We start from the raw sequence: 23938 nt of genomic DNA, 5'->3' as shown, positions 1-23938 counted from the left end.
TACGCATGGCCCCTGTTCCCAAGAAGCTGTCCTGGGGTACAAGGGCGCAGATGAGTCAAAGGACAAGGAGGAGGAAGCCCAGCGGTGGAGAGGCCTGGGGGCGAAGGAAGCTTAAGCAGCAGGTGCTGCTCCGGGCACACTCTTCAGCCGCCCCTCCCCCACCCGGGTCCTCCAGGATCCAATTGCTCTTGCCCTCTCCACTCCACACCCCTAATTTGCCCCCGTGCAAGCCAACCTTGCCCTGAATTCCCATTCCTCCACCTGGAATGCCATCCCCTGCCCTGGTCCCACTCCCTCACTGATTCTCAGGGAAGTAGAGCCACTGCGCCAGGGCTGGATGCCCAGTTCTGCCCTTGCTGGCGATGTCGCCTCGGGGAAAACTTGACTTCTCTGAGCCTCAGCTCAGATAGCGATGATGGTGTAACACCAAAAAGGCTACGACCTCTGGAAAAACGTCTGATGGAAAGTGGACAGAGCGTGACCTTCTGCTGCCGCTTCATCAAAGTCTGGTTCCCCAAGGCCATTCACAGGGAATAGCTTTGTTCTCAAAGAGCCTACGGGAGGAGGTGAGCCCCACACCGTGAGCCTGGGCCTCACCGAGCCCGGCCTACAGGAGCCGACTCAAAGGGCTCCCACTGGCCAGAGGTGGGCAATATGAGCGCCAAAAACAATGACTTCACTGAATTGAGCATTCTGAATATGTTAACCATCCATACATTCATAAAAATACAAAAATACTCATTGGTCAGCTTTGGAGGATGCTAGGGAACCAACCCATTATTCCGAAACCTGATGGATAAAGAGCCAAGCACTTCTCTTGCTTTTCCCATGTAAACTGTATTTTAGAGTAGCCAAAGAGTGATGAGGGGAAGTCCTCCATAAGATTCCAGCAAATATGTGGAGAAGGAATTATAAATTAAGGTATCATCATCATTTTGCAGCCCCTAATGAAATCTGGATCTTGGCAGTGACCACCGGTTGTGGCTACATCCAATGCTGAAAGACTGATGGGGAATTTTTAAATGGATCAATCAGGCTCACGATCCCCGAACCCACGGGCCAATCCCAACATCACGGAGGCGGACATGATGTGTCTCCCACTATGATGCAATACAAGGTACAAATCATCACTTGGACATGTCTGGCCAAAGACTGAACCTGAATCCGACCTTAAGCCTCTACATCAAGCTACCAATTTCCTAAATATACAGGGGGAAAGGTATATATTAAACAACAGCTCACCGACGCAATCAGTAAGATCCAGAAAGTAGGAAACTGCAAGAGACCAATGACCTGGTTCTCGACAAATAAATGGCAAGGAGGGGGGAAAAAACAAAAAAGGAAGAACTGCTACAAATCAAAAGACCCCTAAGAGATTTATCAGTAAAATGCAACATACGGACCTTGTTTGGATCCTGACTCCAACAAGCAAAAACCTATTAATGATACATCAGGGGAACCTAACTGGATAGTTCGGATTATAAGGAATTACTGTTAATTTTTTAGTTAGGTGTTAAGAATGGCCTCTTTAAAAAGAGAATACCTTGTTGTGCACACGTCTGGGGTGTATTATCTCAAAAGTACTTTCACGTTTTTTTTTTAATTATAGTTAACACACGATGTGACATTAATTTCAGCTGTACAAGGTGACTCAACAGTTTATATGTCACGCAATGCTCACAAGTGTGGCTGCCATCTGTCCCCACACAACACTATTACAATGCCATTGACTGTCCTCCCGAGGCTGTGCCACTGCAAAAGTAGTCTTGGATGAAACCATGTACCTGGGATTTGCTGTAAAATAATCCAGCAGTGGGGCACCCCTGGGGGGCTCAGTCTGTGGAGCAGGCAACTCTTGATCTTGGGGTTGTGAGTTCGAGCCCCATGCTGGGGCAGAGATTACTTAAAGAAAATAAAATCTAGGGGCAGCAGGGTGGCTCAGTCGGTTAAGCATCCAACTCTTGATTTCCGCTCAGGTCATGATCTCAGGGTGCTGGGATCAAGCCCCGTGTCAGGCTCCCTGCTCAGCAGAGAGTCTGCTGGGGATTCTCTCTCCCTCTCCCTGCCCCTCCTCCACTCGTGCACGCTCATGCTCTCTCAAATAGACAAATCTCTTTCAAAAAAAAGGTTATAAAAAAAAGAAAATCTTGGGGCGACTGGGTGGCTCAGTCGGTTAAGCGTCTGCCCTCGGCTCGGGTCATGACCCCAGGGTCCTGGGATCGAGCCCCACATCGGGCTCCCTGCTCCGCGGGAAGCCTGCTTTTCCCTCTCCCACTCCCCATTGCTTATGTTCCTGCTCTTGCTATATCTCTCTGTCAGATAAATAAATAAAATCTTAAAAAAAAAAAAAGAAAGAAAATCTTTACAAAAAAATAAAGAAAAGAATCCAGCAGAGAAAAGAAAACTGTTTGTTTTCTGGGAGGTGGGGTAGATAGAAACAAGATTTCCATGTGCTGCTAATTTCTCAAGATGGGAAATGCCTGCCTGGGGGCTCATTACAATCTTCTTTCTTTTGTGTATGTTTAAAATTTTCTACGATAAAAGACTGAAAAAAGGGAAAAAGCAGATTTGGCCCTGGAACTTTGGGACTCAGGGGAGAAATGGTAATTCCTGGCAAATCAGTGGTAAGGGAAAAGAGTCCGGACTCAGCTCTCAGGTGGTCTGTGCTCCAGAAGACACCTGAAAGGATGCTCTGGGCAGGCAAGGGTCAGCGGGCCTCTGCCCTGGCAATGGCGGGATATGGCATGGATCTAGAAAAAAGAGCATCTTCAACATGGTTGAAGCCAAATCCCTACGGTTTATATTGGCTTCAAAAGAATGTTATGTTTTATTTTGTTTCATTCTAAATATAGGTTTAGACTACACTATCCTGGAAAATGACTGTTCCTGGAAGGACTGTGTGTGTTCTTGTTCCTAAAAGCAAGAGTGGTGATCCAGAGACGTCAGGAAGGATGGGAAACACACCCTCCCTGGGCTATACGAAGGACAGAGGGGAGGCCACACTCGGAAAGCCCATTCTGCTATTCACTGGAAAATGAACTCTGGGAGGGCGCCTGGGTGGCTCAGTCGTTAAGCGTCTGCCTTCAGCTCAGGTCATGATCCCAGGGTCCTGGGATCAAGCCCCACATCGGGCTCCCTGCTCAGCGGGAAGCCTGCTTCTCCCTCTCCCACTCCCCCTGCTTGTGTTCCCTCTCTCGCTGTGTCTCTCTGTGTCAAATAAATAAATAAAATCTTAAGAAAAAAAAAGAAAATGAACTCTGGGAAATATTCCAGTGTCCCACTACTGAATCTCAGATGCGTGGGGCTGGAGGGCAAAGCCAACCTGGGTTGTAAGGACTAGGGTTTTTTCTTGAAAGAATTAGAAATTCCAACTGCTAAGGATCTCTGGAGAAGGAAGAGCTACGGATGGAAAGTGGACAAGCAGAACAGCCTGGCACACGGGATCGGGGCCAAAGTGGGGACAGACCTGGAGGAGTCACTCATTCTCTCTCTCCCTCCCTCTCTCTCTCTCAGAGATAAGAGCAGACCTCCACCACCGGAGAAGTGAGCTAGAGGCTGTCTAGGAGCCTCTGACTGCAATCCTATCTACTATGTGGTTTTGTGCTTTCCAGGCTATCATTCCCACCCGGGATAATTTCTTTAATACGTTATTGCAAAGCACCACCACCCAGGTTTAGACGACTTAAAAGAAAGAATTCGGGAAAGACCAGAATCCTCACTTAGAATAATTCAGGAAAGCACGAAATAGCCTTTTTCTCACCCACTCCAAGGCCAGCAAGGTGACAGCTGGTCTCGGGACCCCAGCCTAGAGCAGGGGCAGAAGCACAGGCTTGGTGTGGACCACTGGACCCGCAAAGGGGAGGAGGGACTCAGAGAAACAGGAGACTGTGCCTGTCCAGGTGGGGGCGCCATGCCTCTGGGACTCCCGTACCAGTAATAATCATGCCCATTTCAGGGAACACAAGTTTTGGACAACTTCTTTGAAATAGTAACAAAATAAAAAGTAAAACAACGCAGGCTCCCTTCTACTGTTTCTTGGTATCACACATAATGCACCTGACCTAGTGGCCAGACAGTAGAGGGTCACCGGAGGGCCACTTTTGTTGCTATTCGTACTCTCATTATTTTGTCGTTGCTAATACTGTCCGCTCACCGTGAGGAAATGTCAAAGCTTGTCTCATTACCTGCTCAGCAAAACTCGTATATGTTGTTTTAACGTCTTGGTTAAACGACTTACTCATTATTTTGCAATTCTGTATCAAAATCAGCATATTTAATTCATGCAAAACACAGACGGTGACATAAATACTTTGTATTTAAGAGGATGGCTACTGTGGGTGAAGCTCTGATCCTGACCTTGGTTCGGAAAACCAAGGTGTTATAAGCCTGCATGTTCTGCCGCAGCACGCTGCCGTGGGTCTGGAGCATCAGGGGTGACTCCCCACCTGTGGGACAGCTGGAGAGGCGAGAGCCCTGGCTACACACACAGTATTATTCACATGGTAACGCTAAACTGGAGATACTCAGTTAAAATGCAATTTTAGAGAAAACATTTTGACCTCCAAATTTGTGCTCAGACAGCTCCTTCCATTCCAGAGGGAATGTCCTTTCCTCTTCACAGGTCCTAATACTACATCCCTTTAAAGTGCTAACTCAGACGACTTTCCTCCGTGAAGCTCTCCCTGACGTTTCCAGGCAAAAGGGCTCCCTCGCGCTCCTGCGTTTCCGTGATACCTTTAGAGCACTTCTCTACGTCCTTCCTTCTACTGCCTTCCTTCTACTACCTTCTACTACCAACCAAACTGCAAGCCCAGGCCTTAGTCTCTTCTTTCCTGCCCGGCCTCTATCCCAACACTTAAGCACAACAAACTTTTAATAAATGAAGGAAGGAGAGGGGGAGGGCTGTATCTCTTCGGAGAATGCCACCCCCAATTCCTAACCACTTGCAAAGGCATCTGGTCTCGAAAAAAATAATAAATACACAAGCTAGACCCCTAATGTTCTCCATTTGCCTCAATGGGTTTCCCAACATCCCAGTTAACAAAACACCACTGATCAGGTGAGGGTGTGCAGAAAGGACTGTCAGGGAAGTCGATATGACCAATCATGAGAAGAGAAGCTTTGACTCACGGGCCTGAGGGGTTACCTTCCCTGGCCTTCCCGAGCGTGGCTGGTGCCCTTAGGCCACTAGCTCAGGCTCAGTGCCCAGAGAAAGTTTCTGCGCACAGCCTGTTCACATCCCCCTCTGCTCGGCTCAGCTCGGCTGTGTGTTGGCTACCTGCTTACCTCTCCGGCCCCCAACCCAAAACATGCTTCTCAACATTGGCAAGTCCCACTGTCTACGCTCAAGCATTAGCTGATGCACTGTGGCAGGAAACACTACTCTGAGGACACAGAGAATGGCTGGGGCTCAGATGGGCAAATGGAGACATGGGACCCCAATCTCCTAGTCTCATCCCTCATCTTCCAAGTGATGAAATTCCCCCCACCAAAGAAGCCCAGAAGTGGGTTACTGAATCCTGCCTAACCCCAGATTCCCACCCCTGCCAAACGAAGGAATCAAATTGGCAAGAAAATCCACAGCACACATGTTCATGTTCCATTTTCAGAAAATATTTTCTTACACGTATATGATATACATCGAACATGTTCGCATCTTCAAGGGAAAAATTCTATTTCCTTTTAAACACCCCATGGCCAACGCAGCCTCCTGGAGGTCACAGGGCCGTCACGTGTGAGCACACACCCCTCTCCTACTTGACCTTATCAGGATTAAATGAATTTAATCTAGCAAGTGACCCCAAAGGTGAGGACAAGGCATATATCTTCTAATTATGCATCCACTTGACAGTCTTGAGAAGACATCTATGCCCAAAGATCAAGCCCCTGTAACTCATCTGGGAGCAGGATTCAGGATGTGAATGATGTGGAGCCTCTGCTTCACTTGCCTCTGCTCAGGGAAGGGAATCCCAGTCTGCTCTTTCTCGGTTACTACACAGATGCCCCCCCACCTCCCCCTGACCCCATCCCCCACACAACAGAGGGACGGAAGAGAGGAGGAAAGGGGTGCTCTCTCTTGCCCAAGAGGCTGGCAAACTGGAGAGAAAGTCAGAAAGTCTGCACTTAGGGGGCATCTGGATGGCTCAGTGGTTTAAGCCTCCAACTCTTTTGTTTTGGCTCAGGTCGTGATCTTGGGGTTGTGGGATTGAACCCCACATTGGGCTCCATGCTCATCCAGGAGCTGCTTGAGGATTCTCTCTCTCCCTCTGCCCTGCCCTCTGCTCATGCTCTCACTCTCTCTCTCTAAGATAAATAAAATCTTTTTAAAAAAAAAAGTCTGAACTTAATTTCAGCATCTACAAATGTCAGACCCTCTGATTTGGTTCCTTGACTCATCAAAGAAGCTGGAGTCAGGAGCCCTTGAGTTCAGGAAAGCAAAGGAAGAAGCGGCCACTGGCATCTCTCCAGATGTGCACAAAAGTGTGCAGAGTTGGGGAGTGCACAGCAGACCTTTCCTACTCTGCCATCAAGGGCTTAGGGCTTGCCTGTGTCAGTGTTTCCCCCAATTCTGTAGTACGAACAATAAGCTTCAAACAGAGGAGAAAGAAGACATCAGAGAACATCTGCAAACACAGGGAAGCTTTCTTCCAAGACTAGGACTCTGCCAGGCTTTCAAATGGGGAGCGTGCAGATAAGCAAGAGAAGAGAGGTGACCCCATTAATGGTCCCTGGTGCCTCAAATTCTTGCAGCACTACGAGTCTAGCATTAGAGGAAAGGCACGAAGGAAACACCAGTCGTGGCTATGGCCTGAGAAAGCTCACAACTGCCCCCAATCCACGGGGCTAAATCTCGACTGGAGGGACTCAGGAAGGCCACCTGCCAGCCAGCTTCGAAAACCAGAGGGTGGGCCCATCAACCCCATCAGCTATATCTGCCTGGGCATTCCGAGGCCTGGCAGAAAGCTTCACAGAGAGCATCAGGTTTTCAGAGGCAGCTTGGGAAGGACACAGGGTTGGGGGGCAGCCCACTGATTGACCACTGCACCCCACTCCCACCCCACCCTCTGAAACCCCTGAAGCAGCAGCTTCCCAGCGCTTTGAAGTTAAAGTCTCTCATCTTTAACAAACCCTGAAAAGTCCGCTCGAGTAGGTCCCCACCTGGCTGCACACTCTGCCTTCCTGGCATCCGCCCTCCTGCAAACACTCGCCACATCAGCTGCGCCCTTGGATGCTCACAGTTTCCCGGGTCAGGACAAACCGCCCCATAGCCTCGCAGTTACTGCCAATTATCCTCAAAGCACGTCCTGATCTAGATGTGCTCTCTGCTCTCCTGGAACTTTCTTCCCATCCGAGTACATTCCTCCTTGTCCATTCGGGGATTGTTTGATTGTCTGTCTCCCCCACTCCACTGAACCCCCATGCACACGGGGGCCATGTGTGTTTGGCTCACCAGCCTGTCCCTGGTGTCTGACCTACTACATGTGCTGAACAAATACTGGTTGTAGCAATCGGCAAACACGACAGCCTTACAGATCTTGGGGCGCCTGGGCGGCTCAGTCGTTGAGAGTCTGCCTTCGGCTCAGGTCATGATCCCAGGGTCCTGGGATAGAGCCCCGCATCAGGCTCCCTGCTCAGAGGGAAGCCTGCTTCTCCCTCTCCCACTCCCCCTGTTTGTGTTCCTACTCTCACTATCTCTCTCTTTCTCTGTCAAATAAATAAATAAATAAAATCTTAAAAAAAAAAGAAAGGGTCAGATCTTGCCATTTGCGACAACATGGATGGACCTAGAAGGTATTATGCTAAGTAAAGTAAGTCCAACAGGGGCGCCTGGGTGGCTCAATCCGTTCAGCGTCTGCCTTCAGCTCAGGTCATGATCTCAGGGTCCTGGGATCGAGTGCCACATGGGGCTCCCTGCTCAGCGGGGAGTCTGCTTCTCCCTCTCCCTCTGGCCCTCCCCCTGCTGGTGCTCACTCTCTCTCTGTATCAAATAAATAAACAAAATCTTTAAAAGAAATAAAAATAAAAATAAATAAATAAAATAAGTCATACAAATGCCATATGATTTCACTTCCATATGGAATCTAAAAAAAAAAATGAATAAATAAACAAACAAAAAGCTAAATCAGACCTTTAAATACTGAGAATAAACGGACACTTGAGGGGAGGCTGTGGGAGCAAAATGAGTGAAGGGGAGCAGGAGATACAGGCTTCTAGTTATGCAATGAATAAGTCACAGGGATGAAAGGTACAGCCTGGGGAACACAGTCACTGGTATTGTAATAACATCGGATGGTGACACGCGGTCGCTACACTTGCAGTGAGCACAGCATTAGGTAGAGTTGTTGAATCACTATGTTGTACAACCTGGAACTAATGTAACATTACGTGTCACCTATTCTCCAATACAAAGTAAAAATAAAGAAAAAGAAAAAGTAACACCTTTCATGCCTGTCACTTTTTCATTGCAGAACTGTCAGTAAATTCCTCGTCTCCCTGCACCGCTGCACCACCCCTGCAGGATCATCAACCCTACACATCATCATTTTCCCTAATGAATTAGTTATTCCAGCATACCTTACAACTGCTTTTCTTTCAATGTCTGTTTACAAGTAAGTGGGAACATTTTCATCATTTGCTATAATTTATTGATTTGTTATTATCAGATTTCCTCAAGGACAAAGTCAATATTCTGGTGCTTTGTCTATTATCGATCATGATCTTGATGTATGTGTACCTTTCTCTAAACGTATTAAATATAATACAGAGATGTGGAAATGTTTTTGATTAATTATCGCAAAAATAATATTGCATCAAAATTAAAAAGTTGGAAAGGGAATATTATCATTCCATTAAAATATATCAAGATTTAAAGAGAATTTTAAGATAATAAGTAGCAGTGGCTGCTAGACCAACTAACATTTTCTGGCTTGCTGGGGACCCTGTGTTTGTTTCTGCCACATCGGTAATTACTGGGGAGAAGCAGCAGCTCCTGCCACTGATTTTCAGCTCTTTCCGCAAAGTCACCCAAAACACCACTATCCTTTTTTAAATTCTGTTTTCCCCCCAACAAAACTGGCCACTAGAAAGGAAACCAATGAACGAGTAAATGATGTCTTCCAAAAACCTTAAAACCATCAGAGTATCTGAACTGGGGAGGTCATCTCTGACCCAAGGCATGTGAGAATCCGCTATCCAAGCTGGGCTGAGGCGGGGAGCAGAGCATCTCCTGAGCCCATAAGACCATCCTCTGGAAATCTTCTCTTTTGTTTTGTTTTGTTTAAGATTTTATTTATTTATTTGAGAGAGAGAGAGTGCAGGAGCAAGGGGGAGGGGCAGAGGGAGAAGCAGGCTCCCCACGGAGCGGGGAGCCCGACACGGGGCTGGATCCCAGGACCCCGGGATCATGACCTGAGCCGAAGGCAGACACTTAACCAACTGAGCCATCCAGGCGCCCTGGAAATCTTTTCTTTTCACCAGTTGACACTGCTGGAGCTCCTTCTTTTCCAGCACTGGCAACTGAGCTGGTCCCACCCGCCCCCAAAGTGGAGCAGGCCCGAGGCACCAACAGCAGCCCTGAGACCCAAGAGGCTTTGGTCTGCACGCCGACTGCACTACCTCCCAGCCGCAGGATCCCGTCAGTGAGGCGTTCTCAGCCTCCGCTCCTCAACTACAGAATGAAGATAGTTAAAACTTACCTTGTGGGCTTGTTATGATAATTATGCACTCACTCAACCTCCGCCGGACCTTCACTATGTGAAGTTCTACAGATAAAATAATAACATAGGTGGCAACACAGATCAAGTGCCTGGTACGAGGTCTGTGGTCAGTAAATATCTTCGTATTTGTAATTATTGCCTTTATTCAGGTAAAAGATTAAAGGAGCAAATTAAAGCAATGAGTGAGGCTCCACCTCGTCCTGGTTCTGTTCACTTAAAAGGGAATCCAGGCTCTACTAAGTTAAAATCAGTTCAGCCCAAACAGAAGTAAAAAGGGCACCCTAAGGGGCGCCTGGGTGGCTCAGTCGGTTGAGTGTCCGACCCTTGATTTCGGCTCAGGTCATGATCTCAGGGTCATGAGACTGAGCCCCGGGAGGGCTCTGTGCTCAGCACAGGGTCTGCTTGTCCCGCTCCCTCTGCCCTTCCCCAGCACTTGTTCTCACTCTCTCTCTCTAAAATAAATAAATAAATCTCTTTTTTTTTTTTTTTTAAAGGGAGGGGTGGCACTTTAAGAGTGTGATTCCTGAAAATGAAACATAGCAAGGACCGGGCAGGAGGCAGGCACTTCACATGTGTTTGTGGTTGGACACCTCTCAAAATGATCTTCCTAAAAAAGCATAATACAAGATAGAATCTAAAAACACCTTCCCTCTGTAACAAACTGGGTCATAGTAACATAGAGATACACGTGGAATGTCTAAAATACTTCACATCCCATCATGGAAAGAATTCCCCCACAGAAACAAGATGTCCCCCTCTCAGGCTCATTCTTTTGCCCCTGGGCTGCCCCTGGCCTCACCACCGCTGCAGCAGTTTACTCAAAAGAGCTCAGGACATAAATGAATAAATGCAAAGTCCACAGGGAACACCACTGAATGAAATAGTGTCCCTTCATGAAACATTGAGCAAGTTCACTGGCCAATTCCAGGAGGCCACGGCACTCTGCTTGGGTCCAGTGGGTGCCTGGATGAGGGGGCCCCGGTTCCTGCCCTCCAGGAGGTGGGCAGGGAGTGCAGGGAGGCACAGGTAACATGTGACCATAACATAGTGTGGTCAGCATAAAGACAGAGCTTTTGTCACTGCGGGATCTAAGACTCTGAGATGGGACCTCCAGCCTGAGATCTCCATGGAAGCCAAGTCACATCGCAGCTGAACGGGGGCGTGACATGGCACCCCACAAATTATTCCATTTTCTCACATCTCAGGCTAACACTGAAATCAAACAGTAGCTTGCCAGTATTCTCTCTACCTTGTCTTCTTTTTGTTTCTTAGCCAAAAGCTGGCCTAGGAAAATGTGCCAGGGACCTATCTGCTGTCCCCCCGTACTCAGACTTCCTCCCAGAGGCGCATGGTGAGGGGCAGAAGTCTGACCAGTATCCATTCCCTGTCGTGAGGATGTCAAGTATCCTGGAGCTGCTCAACTCTCAGCAGTTCCCTCCTCCCGGCAGCCAGAACCGTTTTAACTGATAAAGTAACAGTATGTTACTTGAATAATACTTTTGAAATGTTCCTGTGAGCAAGGCAGATAATTTTTAGCTACAATAACAATTATTTACTAATTAGAGAAGGCAACCATATCATTTTAATTTTTTAAGGCAACAATTCTATAATGCAAAGCAATTATGTAAAAAGGGATTATGAGAGAATACAGATATAAAAATTTGTGTAGTAGAATATTTATAGTAAAGACACACTTCGATGTTCCTAGCACACCTACAGGTAAATCACACGTACGGTATGACAGCATTTTTGGTTAAAATGTATATTATATATGTGCATTTAAAAAAACAAGAACTGGGGCGCTTGGGTGGCTCAGTCGTTAAGCGTCTCCCACTCCCCCTGCTTGTTCCCTCTCACACTGTGTCTCTCTCTGTCAAATAAATAAATAAAATCTTAAAAAATAAAATAAAATAAAATAAAATAAAAAAACAAGAACTTATTTCTAGGTGGAGGAATGATAGTTTTTTGTTTTGCATTTGTCTGTGTTTTATGAGTTTCCTGCAGTTTAACATATCTTAACATTTGAAATGGGAAGAAAATGTTTTCCAGTCTTTTCATCAGCAAAGTAAATAAATAAATTCTCCTCAGAACAAAACAGAGAGACTGATGCAGATGCTGAATGCTAATATTATTGATCAGTTCTTTCCCGGAATTAATAGCATGAGGGAAGCTCTCTGCTCTCCAGGGTTCCCTGTGGGGAGACCCCTTAAACACTCAGGGCAAAGGACAGAGCCAGAGAACAGTGTTTAGACATGTCTTTGACGTCCTCAGTCATCATCCTGGACAGCCGGACAGTGGAAACAAAAGATCATTCTCGCAGGCCTGGCTGCAGCGGCTCACCTGCTCCCCACTTCTGGTACATGCCCCCACACCAGCCACTGTACCACCACGGGCCTCAGGGGCGATGTGGTTAGCAATGTCAATATTCTCCACATCCAGCCGATGAGAAAACAATTTTTCTTTCTTTCTTTCTTTCTTTCTTTCTTTCTTTCTTTCTTTCTTTCTTTCTTTCTTTCTCTCTCTCTCTTCTTTCTTTCTTTCTTTCTCTCTCTCTCTCTCTCTCTCTCTCTTTCTTTCTTTCTTTTTTTTCCCCCAAATCAGCTTTGTGTCTTCACGGCCCAGCTGGAGAATAGAGTTTATGAAAGAAATGAGCAGTAATAATAATCTTCCTTCCAAAATTAATAATTTTGCGTTTACAGGGAATATCCTAGGGTATGGGGATTACAGATAAATTTTGCTTAACTGTGCTATCTACCTCTTCTCCAATGAACACATCTGTGTAACAGAAAACATTTTATTTTTTTTTAAAGATTTATTTATCTATTTGAAAGAGGGGGGGCAAGTGGGAGGGACAGAGGGAGAGAATCTCAAGCAGACTCTCCACTGAGCGTGGAGCCGGATGCGGACCTCGATCCCACGACCCATGAGATCACAACCTGAGCCGAAATCAAGAGCAGGACGCTCAAGCAACTGAGCCACCCAGGCGTCCCGTTGTTTTTTTGTGTTTTTTTTTTAAGATTTATCTATTTAGAGCAAGAGAGAGCGATAGGTAATAACAGAACACATCTTAAAATAATAACAATAATTTTTAAAATGTAAACTCACACTTCCCAAACTGCACTTGAGTCCTGTGTGCTCCATACACCGGGTTTTAAACAGCCAGCTGCTGGAAGCCAGGACCGAGGCGGGGAGGCCTCACAGAAGCTGACCGCTGAAATCAGTCAGTGATCAGGCAGGGCTGCCGCTGACAGAGGAGACAAAGTGGGAGCCTAACCCGGTCATGCCCATGCCTAAGGCAAGTTCAACTCCACCCCAGAGGTCAGTGTGCCCCAGACTGACCCAGGACACCCAGTGTCACCACCCCTCCCTGGAGGGGAAGGTTGCCCAGCTGCACAGCAGGAGCAGAATTCCCCAGGACAGGAGCCTGCCACCACCCACGCAGACTCCCCGGGCCATGACTCACACCCCCACCTAACAGCCAGCAACTCCTGACCTACAGCATCCCTGAGCTGAACTATCCTTGTGGATCTCTCGAAGCCTAAAATTATCTATCTGAGCACCTCAAATTTATTATGCAAACTTTAGGCACTTTTGTGGCCCAATATATTTGACTTGGTAACAAAAAGCACCATTCTTAAAATCTTAAAAGAAATCAATGCAAAAGCAATTCAATGAAGGACAGATAGCCTTTTCAACAAATGGTGCTGGAACAATTGGATACCCACCAGCAAAGAAATGAACCTTGACCTAAACCTTTACACCTTATACAACTCAAAATGGATCATAGACTTATATGTAAAACATAAGATAGTAAACGTTAAGAAAAAAAAAAACACAGTCGAACATCTTCATGTCTAGGGCAAGGCAGAGTATTTAGATTTGATGCCTGTAAGCACCATCCTTAAAATGATACATTGATACACTGGACCTCATCAAAATGTAAAAGTTTTGCTCTGCAAAAGACCCCGTTAAGAAGAAGAAAAGACAAGCTACAGAAAGGAAGAAGATATTTGCAACCCACATGTCCAACACAGTACCAATACCTGGGATTTTTTTTTAAACTCTCAAAACTCGGGCGCCTGGGTGGCTCAGTTGGTTAAGCGACTGCCTTCGGCTCAGGTCATGATCCTGGAGTCCCGGGATCGAGTCCCACATCGGGCTTCCTGCTCAGCAGGGAGTCTGCTTCTCCCTCTGACCCTCTTCCCTCTCATGCTCTCTCTCTACCATTCTCTCTCTCAAATAAATAAATAAAATCTTTAAAAATAAATAAATAAATAAATAAATAAATAAACTCTCAAAACTCAACAGTTAAACTATGAAGAGATATTTTACCAAAGAAGAAGGACACATGGCAAATAAGCCATGAAAAGATGGTCAGCATCACTGGCCACCAGGAAAATACAAATTAAAACCACAGTAAGATATCACTATACGCCCATCAGAATGGCAAAAATACAAAATGGCGACAACACCAAATGCTGAGTATGCAAAGAAACTGGATCTTCATACAATAGTGGTGGGGAGCTAAAGTGGTAAAGCCACTCTGAAGAACTGTTTTACAGTTTCTTATCAAATCAAACAAGCAAATACCATAAGATCCAGCAATTGCACCCTTGGATATTTATCCCCTAGAAATTAACATTTATATTTACACAAAAACCTATGCCCAAATGCTCATACTAGCTTGATTCATTAACAGCCAAAAACTGGAAGCAATTCAGATATCCTTTAACGGGTTAATGGTTCGACAAACTGAGGTACATCGATAGCTTGGCACGTTACTCAACAATAAAACAGAATGAAAAACTGATACTCAAAACAACTGAAGTCAATCTCCAGGGAATTATGCTAAGTGGGGATGGGGAGGGAGCCAATCTCGAGATCACACACTGTATAATTCCATGTATAAAACACTTGTGAATCAACCGAATTATAGAACTGGAGAACAGATCCGTGACTCCTGGGACTCAGGGATGGGAGGGTAGGAGCGGGCAAGAGGCAGCTGTGTTCCTGAAAGAGCAACATAAGGGCTCCTTACAGGGATGGAACAACCCCTAGCTTGATTCTATCAGTCCTGTTAATAGTGTATTATAGCTTTGCAAAATGTTACCATTGGGAGAAACTGAGCGGGGTACACGACAGCTCTGTATTATCTCTTGCAACTACATGTGAATCTGTATTTATCTCAAAATAAAAATGTTAATCAAAAATAAACAACAACGATCAGCATTTTTTTTAAAAGATTTTATTTATTTATTTGACAGAGAGAGACACAGCGAGAGCAGGAACACAAGCAGGGGGAGTGGGAAAGGGAGAAGCAGGCTTCCCGCTGAGCAGGGAGCCCGATGTGGGACTCGATCCCAGGACCCTGGGATCATGACCTGAGCCGAAGGCACACGCTTAACGACGGAGCCACCCAGGCGCCCGATCAGCATTTTTTTTTTAATATTCTTCTTGCTAGCAACTTGCCGTTAACACTCTTGTACCTGAGCAGCAGAGAATGCTTTGTCCAGACTCCCTGCTTTGTGAATCAGATATTCAAGTGCGGACACAGGGCTGGAGAAGATGCGGTGTTACCCCTTGCCTCTGTCTCGGAGTGAGAAGTCCCCCTGGGAATCTGCAAGCTTTCCACAGTATAAATGGGGATTGGAAGGGAGCATCCAAGGGCCAAGTCTGACCCTGTTCCTTTTCACCCGTGCAAATGACCTCAGATAAATATAAATGGAGGGGGTTGAAATCCCAACAAGGCATTTTTGTTCCCTTCCATGGTGATCAAATAATTGAAAGAAGGCCCTCGTGGTGACCCCAGGCCCAATCTGAGAGGTTTTGCAGCCCTGTGAATTGAGAGCGGTGCACCGTGTGGCTAGCGCCTCCTCTCAGCAGTGCGAGAGCAGGACGTGGAGTTTCTGGGTGCAAACGGGCTTCCTGAGAACAATCTCTGCAGCAACTGCACCGCAGGAGGACCAGGATGGACAGGGCTCTGCAGTCAGACCCAGACCCAGGGACATGTGAAATCTAGTTGCATCGCCCTGGGGAGCTAAAACTTCCTTAAGCTCTCAGAGTCTGGCTTTCCTTGCCTGTAAAATGGGGCCACCATTCAGCACAGGGCTGCTGAGACGATTTCATGTGAGGGTGCACAGCAACCTAGCACAGACTCATGGAGGTGCTCCAGGCGTGCCCTTCCGTACCAGCTCGCCCAAATGCCACTACAGCCCAAATCCTGCTTACTCCAGAAAAAGCACCTTATCCTCACTGGGCTCGAGAGACAAACGCACATCAGCCTGAGAGCTCAGACTCTGGGCCCGGACTGCTTGTGTCCAAAGTCTGTTTCTGCCACTTCCTGGGTATGTGGCCTCAGACAAGCTACTTAACTCCTCTGTGCCTCAGTTTCCCCTTCTGGGAAAGGAGGATGATGGCATCAACACCGACCTCGTAAGGCTGTTGTGCAATCTGAATGAATTGTATGGTGAAGTGCTCAGAAAAGGGCATGACCCCAATTTTTAAGTGTTTTTGGGGGGGGTAATGTTTTGTCAGAAGAAATACAAATATCTCCTTAGAACCATCTTTTCTAAGTTTGTGAAAAATAACTATGTGATATGATAAAAGTATTATGTTAAGCCATATGAAACTGCCAATATTTTACCACTTTGACCCACAAAAATAGCAGTTCCACGTGGTTCTGCCTAGCAGGTAAATCTCGGGGCCTCAGTTTACCCATGTGTAAAATGTTTCCTAGGCCCTACATTTCCAGGCTGTGGTGAGGCTTAGGGGTAATGTGAAACGCTGGCAAAGTAGGGGCTTAATGAATGACAGCAGCCGGTGTGCCAAACGACCAATCTGCTTCCCAGTTGCGATGCTCAAAGAACACAACTTAAAACTAACATCGCTGGGGCGCCTGGGTGGCTCAGTCGGTTAAGCATCTGCGTTCAGCTCAGGTCATGATCTCAGGGTCCTGGGATCAAGTCCGGCATCGGGCTCTCTGCTCGGCAGGGAGCCTGCTTCTCCCTCTCCCTCTGCCTCTGCCACTCCCCGTTTGTGCTCACGCTCTCTCTCTCTCTCTCTGTCTCTCTGTCAAATAAATACGTAAAAATCTTTAAAAAAAAAAAGTAACATAGCCAAAGAAAAAGAGGTGAGATAAGCTGATGATATTGCTGGCCCGATTCCCATGCAGACCAGTCAATAACATGTAGGAGGAACCTCTTCCCAAGAGGTCATAGAATGACCCAGCGCAATCACCACAGAAATGAGCAGGAAGTGTGAATAGTGAGAAATGAGCACCCCTGTGGGAAAGCACTTCTAAGGCCTGCCCCCCAAGACAGGTCGCAGGTGTGTTGTCAGCATCTGACTAACACATGGCATGTTGAATTCTTGTAACACCCTATGAGGCATTTATTAGTATTGGTCCCATTCTACAGATGAAGAAACAAACCTAGAGAGGATTAAGTAGCTTGCCCAAGTATAGTTGGGCTCAGGTCTGATACTGGGTCTGCGTGACTCCACACAACCAGCTCTTAACTACACTCCCATTACCTTAACCACCCAGGTCACCCTCATTCACATAGAAGTAGAATCATTAACTAAAAGCAAGACTGACTAAGAAGGCCAGAAGTCGGCAGCTGTGTCGGGGATGGAATGGACTCCAGATTTATAGACGAAAGATCCCTTCCATTGACCTCTTGCCAAGGAAGCTCTAAAGCAGCTTCTAGAGCAGTGTTTCTTGACCTTTAGCACGCAAAAGACTCCTTGGAGGGCTCCTGAAAACAGATTCCCAGGCTCCACCAGCAGGGATTCTGACTCAGAAAATCGGGGGGGACCCAATAATTTATAACTCTAACAATTTCCCAAGTGATGCTGATGCAACTGGTCCATATCCTACAACTCTGAAGTCTCATGGGTCCGTGGGATGGGAAGTCAGGGAAAATGGCTTGTGTGGGGTACCCTCAGACCAGACTGCCCCCATAAGCCCATCTTCTCAGCCTGGCTCTGTCCAGCCCCACTCCCACTTTGGAGCCAGACAAAAATGGGTTCTCCAACATATTCTGCCCATATAACCTTGAGTAAGTCCACTGGCTTTTCTCCACCTCTATTTCATCTTTACAATGGGAACACAACTCCTCTTTACCAAATAAGGTTTAAGTGAGGCAAAATATGTCAAGTACTTAAGCTTAGGACAAAGTCAATAATGATTTATTTCTTCTCTCACTTTTTCTCAATCAGATTTATTTTCCCTACCTCCCCAAACATACCAGCCCAAATTCTACTTTTTTAAAACTTTTTTCATGTCTGTAGTCATTAGTAAGAATAGCAACAATACTTTCTATTCCTATAGATTACGAACTGCCTCATGAGGGCAGGGCCCGTGGCTCACACATTGTGTGTCCCTCACCACACCTAATGCAATATCTGGCATAGAGTAAGCATTCAATATGGACTTATTGATCAAACAAACAGGTTGAATTTGCTGTCAAACTAACATTTTGAGAAAAATATTTAACCTTCAGAGATGAGAGCTTACACTAGTTCTCGCTTTCTGCCCAACCAAGAACCTTTCCTCTCTGCTAACTTCTAAGGGATGCTGTAGACAGTCAATAAACAAGAGGAAGTTTGTGATTTGAAGGCGAAGGTAAAATTGAGCTAGCACCCTAGATACAGTGGGGCAAAGCAGCTCTCTTGGAGCTATGAAAGTCCTAATATCTAATTCTCAGGCAAAATCAAGACTACATCTTAGTAAAAGAGGGCCAGAGAAGTTTCTAGACTAATCCTTCATAATAGCCAGTGAGAAAATGCAGGTTCTCAGAAAGAATCAGGAAAGATGACGGAAGGGAAAGGGGCAGATTTATCCTGAGATACAGGTGTTACTCTGACCAGCCCAGGGGCAGACAAATAAGAAGTCCATGTAGAAATTACCCGGAAACAGATGAAAATTTGAAAATTTCATAGAATGGACACAGACTTTTGTTATGCTAAGATTTGGCTTGTCTGTTGTATAGCTCTATAGTCAGACAGATGTGCGTTCAAATCCTGGTACAGCATCTTCCTGCTCTATGACCTTGAACAAGTTACTGAATGTCCCTGGACTTTGGTTTTCCTGCAAACAACATGGGAATGATAATGCTTACTCTTCACAGAGTAGTTGTGGGGAACTGAATGACATACCATCTACATCTGGAACCTGGCCCAGAAGAGCCGTGTACTTCTTGGTTCTCATTGACTTTGCCCCACTGGTAATCACTACGGGAACAGAACCCGCTCCATCTGACGGCCTAGAGTTCTGCCAGTGCCTACAAATTACTTCCATGTATCCAACTAGATAACGGCAACGTTACCTGTCGCAAAGGAACCAACTTATAACACTTACGATGAAAACTCTGAAACGTCTACAATTCGATAATACGACCAAACTCCATGGACCCCACAGCTAACTTTGTAGTTAGTTATTTAAACGCTTTCACTAGTCAACGGTATCGTAATCCCGCTGTGTGGTGACAGACGGCAGCTATGCATGTGGTGAGCACAGCATGAACGCCTAGGCGGTACACCTGAAACTAACATAACACTATGTGTGTCAACTGTACTCAAAAGACAATGGGTACTGCCTTCAAGTAATCAAATGTGTTTGATTTTTAAACCTTAACTAGAGGCGCCAGAATCAGCTGTCCCCTACATGTGCTCCAGCCTCACCCACCAGAAGAAGAAGAGTGCCCTTGTTCCTCGAAGTCCCCCAAGCCAGCACTGGGAGCTCCTGTGTGCTCTTACAAAACCGATCCTCTAACTGCAGGATCCAAAACTGAGTATGCTCACCTCAGGGGTAATCCTTGGAGTGTGTTATGGACTGAAGGCCCATGTCCACCCCCCCCAAAATCTATATGTTGAAGCCCTAACCCCTAATCCCAGTGTTGCTGTATTTGGAGACAGAACCAAAAGGAGGTAATTAAGGTTAAGTGCAGTCATCAGGGGCAGGGCCCCAAAAGCAGTGGAATGAAAGGTAGTTATGAATCAATGAAATGCTCTCATATGTGTGAGTTCCCTATTTTATTCTCTTGTACTGCCCTGCACACTTCTCCCCAGAGTCTAAGACAGAGCTAAGCATAGGATACTTTTATTTGACAAATACGAAACTAACTGGACTTTTGACTCAAATTCTCCTACATTAGAAGTCAAGATCTCAAAGTAGAACCCTTAATTGTCCCGTTTCTATGAGGATTTGGCTTGGCTCTCTATCCAGAGTTCTGTAAGGTCCTGAAGAACAAAAACTCATTCATTCATCCAATATTTACTGAGCACCTACTATAGGGACCAGCCATTGTGCTGGGCGCTGGGCACAACAGTGAGCAAAGGAGACTTGATGCTGCACAGCACTTACTGAGTACCATGGGGAGATAAGACCCTAAGCAAATATTTGTGTCATTACAAATGTGGTGAGTCACATTAAGTGGTTTTCAACCTTTTTTTTAAGTAGGCTCCATGCCCAATGTGGGGCTTGAACTCACAACCCTGAGATCAAAAGACACATGCTCTACTGAATGAACCAGACAGGCACCTCCCAACTGTTTTTTTTTTTTTTAATGACAATTGCCTACATATACCTGAGTTCAGAAACATTTTATCTCATAATTTCTCCCAAATCTTTTTGTCAAGAACACGTAACTGCCAACCAGATTTCCTGATCGACAAAAGATCTTGCAGTCACTCCACAGTTAATAGCAGTCTGCACAAAGGGAAGAAGCCAGTCATTGGACTGACTTACATGGCCAGATGATGGATAAAAGCACAATTTCCAGCAGCTTTTTGTTTCTGTCTTTTGAAAAGAGCTCATAGACTCTCGGCTTAACTTCGCAGATTAGTGGTTCTCAAGCTTGGCCATTTGTCAAAATCACCCAGAGGGCTTATTAAACCACAGATTGCTGGCCACCACCCCCAGGGGTTCTGAGTAGTCTAGGCAGGGGCCTGAGAATCTGCATTTTGTACAACTTCCCTAGTGACGCCGAAACTGCTGGCCCAGGGGTTACAATTTGAAGAGTGACCACACTAGACTAAAAGGCAGGCTTTAGCGTGAACAAAGTTAAAGTTGGAAGGAAGCTTACAGATCACCTAGGTCAGGCTCCTCAGGTGACAGGCATAGAACATGAGCCCAGAGAGGAGAACCAATCCTCTCAAGGTCAAAACCAAGCAAGTTAGGCCATTTCTCTAACTGTGGGATCACTGGCCTTTCCGTGACACAGCCTCCTGGCTAATCCACTTCCTTCTGCTGAGCCCCCAAAGACATGCCCTTCTCACTGGATAAGGAGGTAAACTCATCCTCAAAAATACAGGGTTCGGATATGGTATCATGTCTTAGATCTCAAAGAGATCCAGTAGGGTTGCGGGGTGTGGGGGCAGGAGGGAGATAAAAGAATAAAAATTGTCAAAATGTTGACAATTGTCAAGGCTGGATGATGATCACAAAGAAGTACACTCTACATTCTTCCCACTTTTGTCGATGTTCAAAGTTTTCCATAATAAACTAGGTAACGGGAATCCGCTGGATCAAGTCTAGTCATTGCACATCTCTGAGAGGGCTTCAGGTTCTCACACAGCCCCTGAAATATACTCCCCTCCCCCCAAAATAGTTTGAACATCTGTGACATGCCAAGCCTTGGCTGAGCACTAGAGGGATTTAGAGAAAATTAAGACACCCGTTTCTGTCCTCAAGAAGCCTGTAATTTGGTGGAATAAATGAAAAGCATATCATTGTGTTAGAGAGAGAAATAAATGGCAGAGACGATTAAGAGTGAGCTAAGACATTAAGTGGACAGAGGCAAAACGGCCTCCTTTCCCACTTTATATCCCAGATGTTAAACTTTTTTTGCCTCTAAGAGCAGTCAAGTTTTAGAAATGTGTACTACCATCAATCGGTAATGTTTTATCAAAATGAAAAGACATCAAAAGTAGAAATAATAGGAAAAGGCCAAGGATCTGCTAAAGAAATAGTAAAATTACTATTTTTTATACAACAGAATATAAAATTATTTAAAATAATATGAAAGAAGTGATAGGTAATATTCACAACATTTAAGTGAAAAAATATACAAAGTGACATAAATAACATATATATAACATGTAATTTTGAGCAATGTTTAGAAGCATATAAAATTTAGTTTTAATACCAGAAAAAAATACACCAAAGTGTTAACAGTAATTGTAACTGGATTATAGATTTTTGGTGTTCTTTTGTTTGTTTTTAACTCTTCTGTATGTTCTTAAATTGTTTGTCACAAATATACATTACTTCTATCATAACCTTCCTCTCCTGCTTTTTTTAAGTGCAATTAACTTTAAAGTCCTACAATTTATCTGTATATCCAGAAACCGAACCAAAAAGCCACGAAGGCCCATTAAGCAGTGTTATGAGCTGAGGAAAGTAACTGCCTGGAATCTTTTTGAAGAGATTAGAGGTCCCTGGGCCCTCCGGGATGGCCAGGCCAGGCTGCCCCAAGCCAGCTCTCATGGTCAGTTGCCCCCACAAAAGCCCAAGAGACTACCTTTCCCAGTCTGGGCCAGAACCCCTGAAGCATGGTTCTGGGGAAAGGTGCAATTATTAAAAGCAGGCTCCCTTTACCCTCCTGGTGCATGAAGGGTCCTATACCACAGCCTTTGTTTTCAGGTCCTGGTCCCTCTCAATTCTGATGACGGCCTGGCATGGTGCAAGGGTGCAGGGGGACAGGGGGGCAGGGGCCTAGGGGCTCAGGGGGGCAGAGGGGCAGGGGACCTGCCCTCTCTCTTTAAGCTACAGTCTGTCTTCTCATTCTGATTTTTCAAACTTTTACTAGCTCTACTTTGAAATTGCCTCTGAACACTGGAATTGCTAAACAATTCAAATGTTGAATCCACAAAATGAACACCATTTTCTTCAAAAGGGGATTTCTAGTGTCAAGCATGATGGTAGTACCAGAATGAACACCTACAACGCCATGGGGGGGGGGGTCATTAGGTTGCTTACTAAATGAAAGAACGAGTGGTCACTTTCATATTATGCACAGAAACCTTTAGACAGGCTCTAGGAGATTATAAGCTTTCTTGTTAAAAATTCCAAGACAAGGGCGCCTGGGTGGCTCAGTTGTTAAGCGTCTGCCTTCGGCTCAGGTCATGGTCCCAGGGTCCTGGGATCAAGCCCCGCATCAGGCTCCCTGCTCTGCAGGAAGCCTGCTTCTCCCTCTCCCATTCCCCCTGCTTGTGTTCCCTCTTTCGCTGTGTCTCTCTGTCAAATAAATAAATAAAATCTTTTAAAAAAAAATTCCAAAACAAAAATACACATATTTAAAGTGTAGCTTCAAAGTACCCACCAAGTAGGATCACAGGTATTAGTCCAACTGGCTATTTTTCACTAATTAAAAACATTTAAGCCACAAACCGTTTAAACCAAACGCAATAACAAGAAAGGGCAGGATGGAATTTCAGCGGCAACCAAGCTTACTTCTTAGGCCATAAAGAATACTCGTTCTAGAAAACAGCAGTGACCCTCGTCCGCTGCTCTGGGAAATGGAAACTGTCACAGATCACATTGCAAATTTTAAATGAACCAGATTCCAGCACGAAAAGACGTGCAGAAACATCTCCTCACCTGTTTCATGTCCTCGTTTCACATTTTAAATTTGGTTTTTGTTTCCCAGAAACAAACTTTTCTAAGGATTGGTTCTAAGGAATCCTTCAAATCTGCCCAGAGATTTAAGACATTCTCAACGAATAGAGGTGGGGTTCTAACGTCTTTAAACTAATGGCCTTTAAAACTCCCAATTACATTTTCCTACAAAGTGCTGCAGACTAAGGTGACATTAACACATTTCTTTAAGACAAAGCACAGAACCTCCCCAGACCTCCACCTCTCCCCATGTCTACCATCCCATGTTAATCACAGAAATTAAAATGCTCTCACTGGGAATCAAAGTTTTTGTTCAAGTGAAATGTGCACATTGATTGTTTTAAAGATCTACTAAAAACGCCCTTCAAGCCCGGAAGGGGCTCCCCTCTATAATAAGAGTTTAGTCAAGAAAAGCTTTAGTCTACAGATTCAGGAGTCCCTCTTTTCTGCGGGTCCTCAAGACCAGGGATCAAAAGAGGGTTGACAGCAAAATGGCCCAGCATCCTTCCCAGTGAATGGCGGGTCGCCCTGGCCTCCACGCCGGCCAGGCGCCCCGGCGGCCACACACACACACACACACACACACACACACACACACACACAC

At 45.6% G+C, this 23938-nt stretch overlaps 1 protein-coding gene across 1 annotated transcript in view; it reads right to left on the bottom strand.

Moving 5' to 3' along the window:
* The window catches only part of GREB1 (growth regulating estrogen receptor binding 1), a 126703-nt gene that overhangs the window by 102240 nt on the left and 525 nt on the right, over positions 1-23938 (bottom strand). The window lies entirely within an intron of this gene.

The sequence above is a fragment of the Callorhinus ursinus genome, unplaced genomic scaffold (genome assembly GCF_003265705.2).
Source record: "Callorhinus ursinus isolate GAN/ISIS: 27379988/994484 unplaced genomic scaffold, GSC_fseal_2.0 scaffold10, whole genome shotgun sequence".
NCBI lineage: Eukaryota > Metazoa > Chordata > Mammalia > Carnivora > Otariidae > Callorhinus > Callorhinus ursinus.
This window is presented reverse-complemented; position numbering and strand designations above follow the sequence as displayed.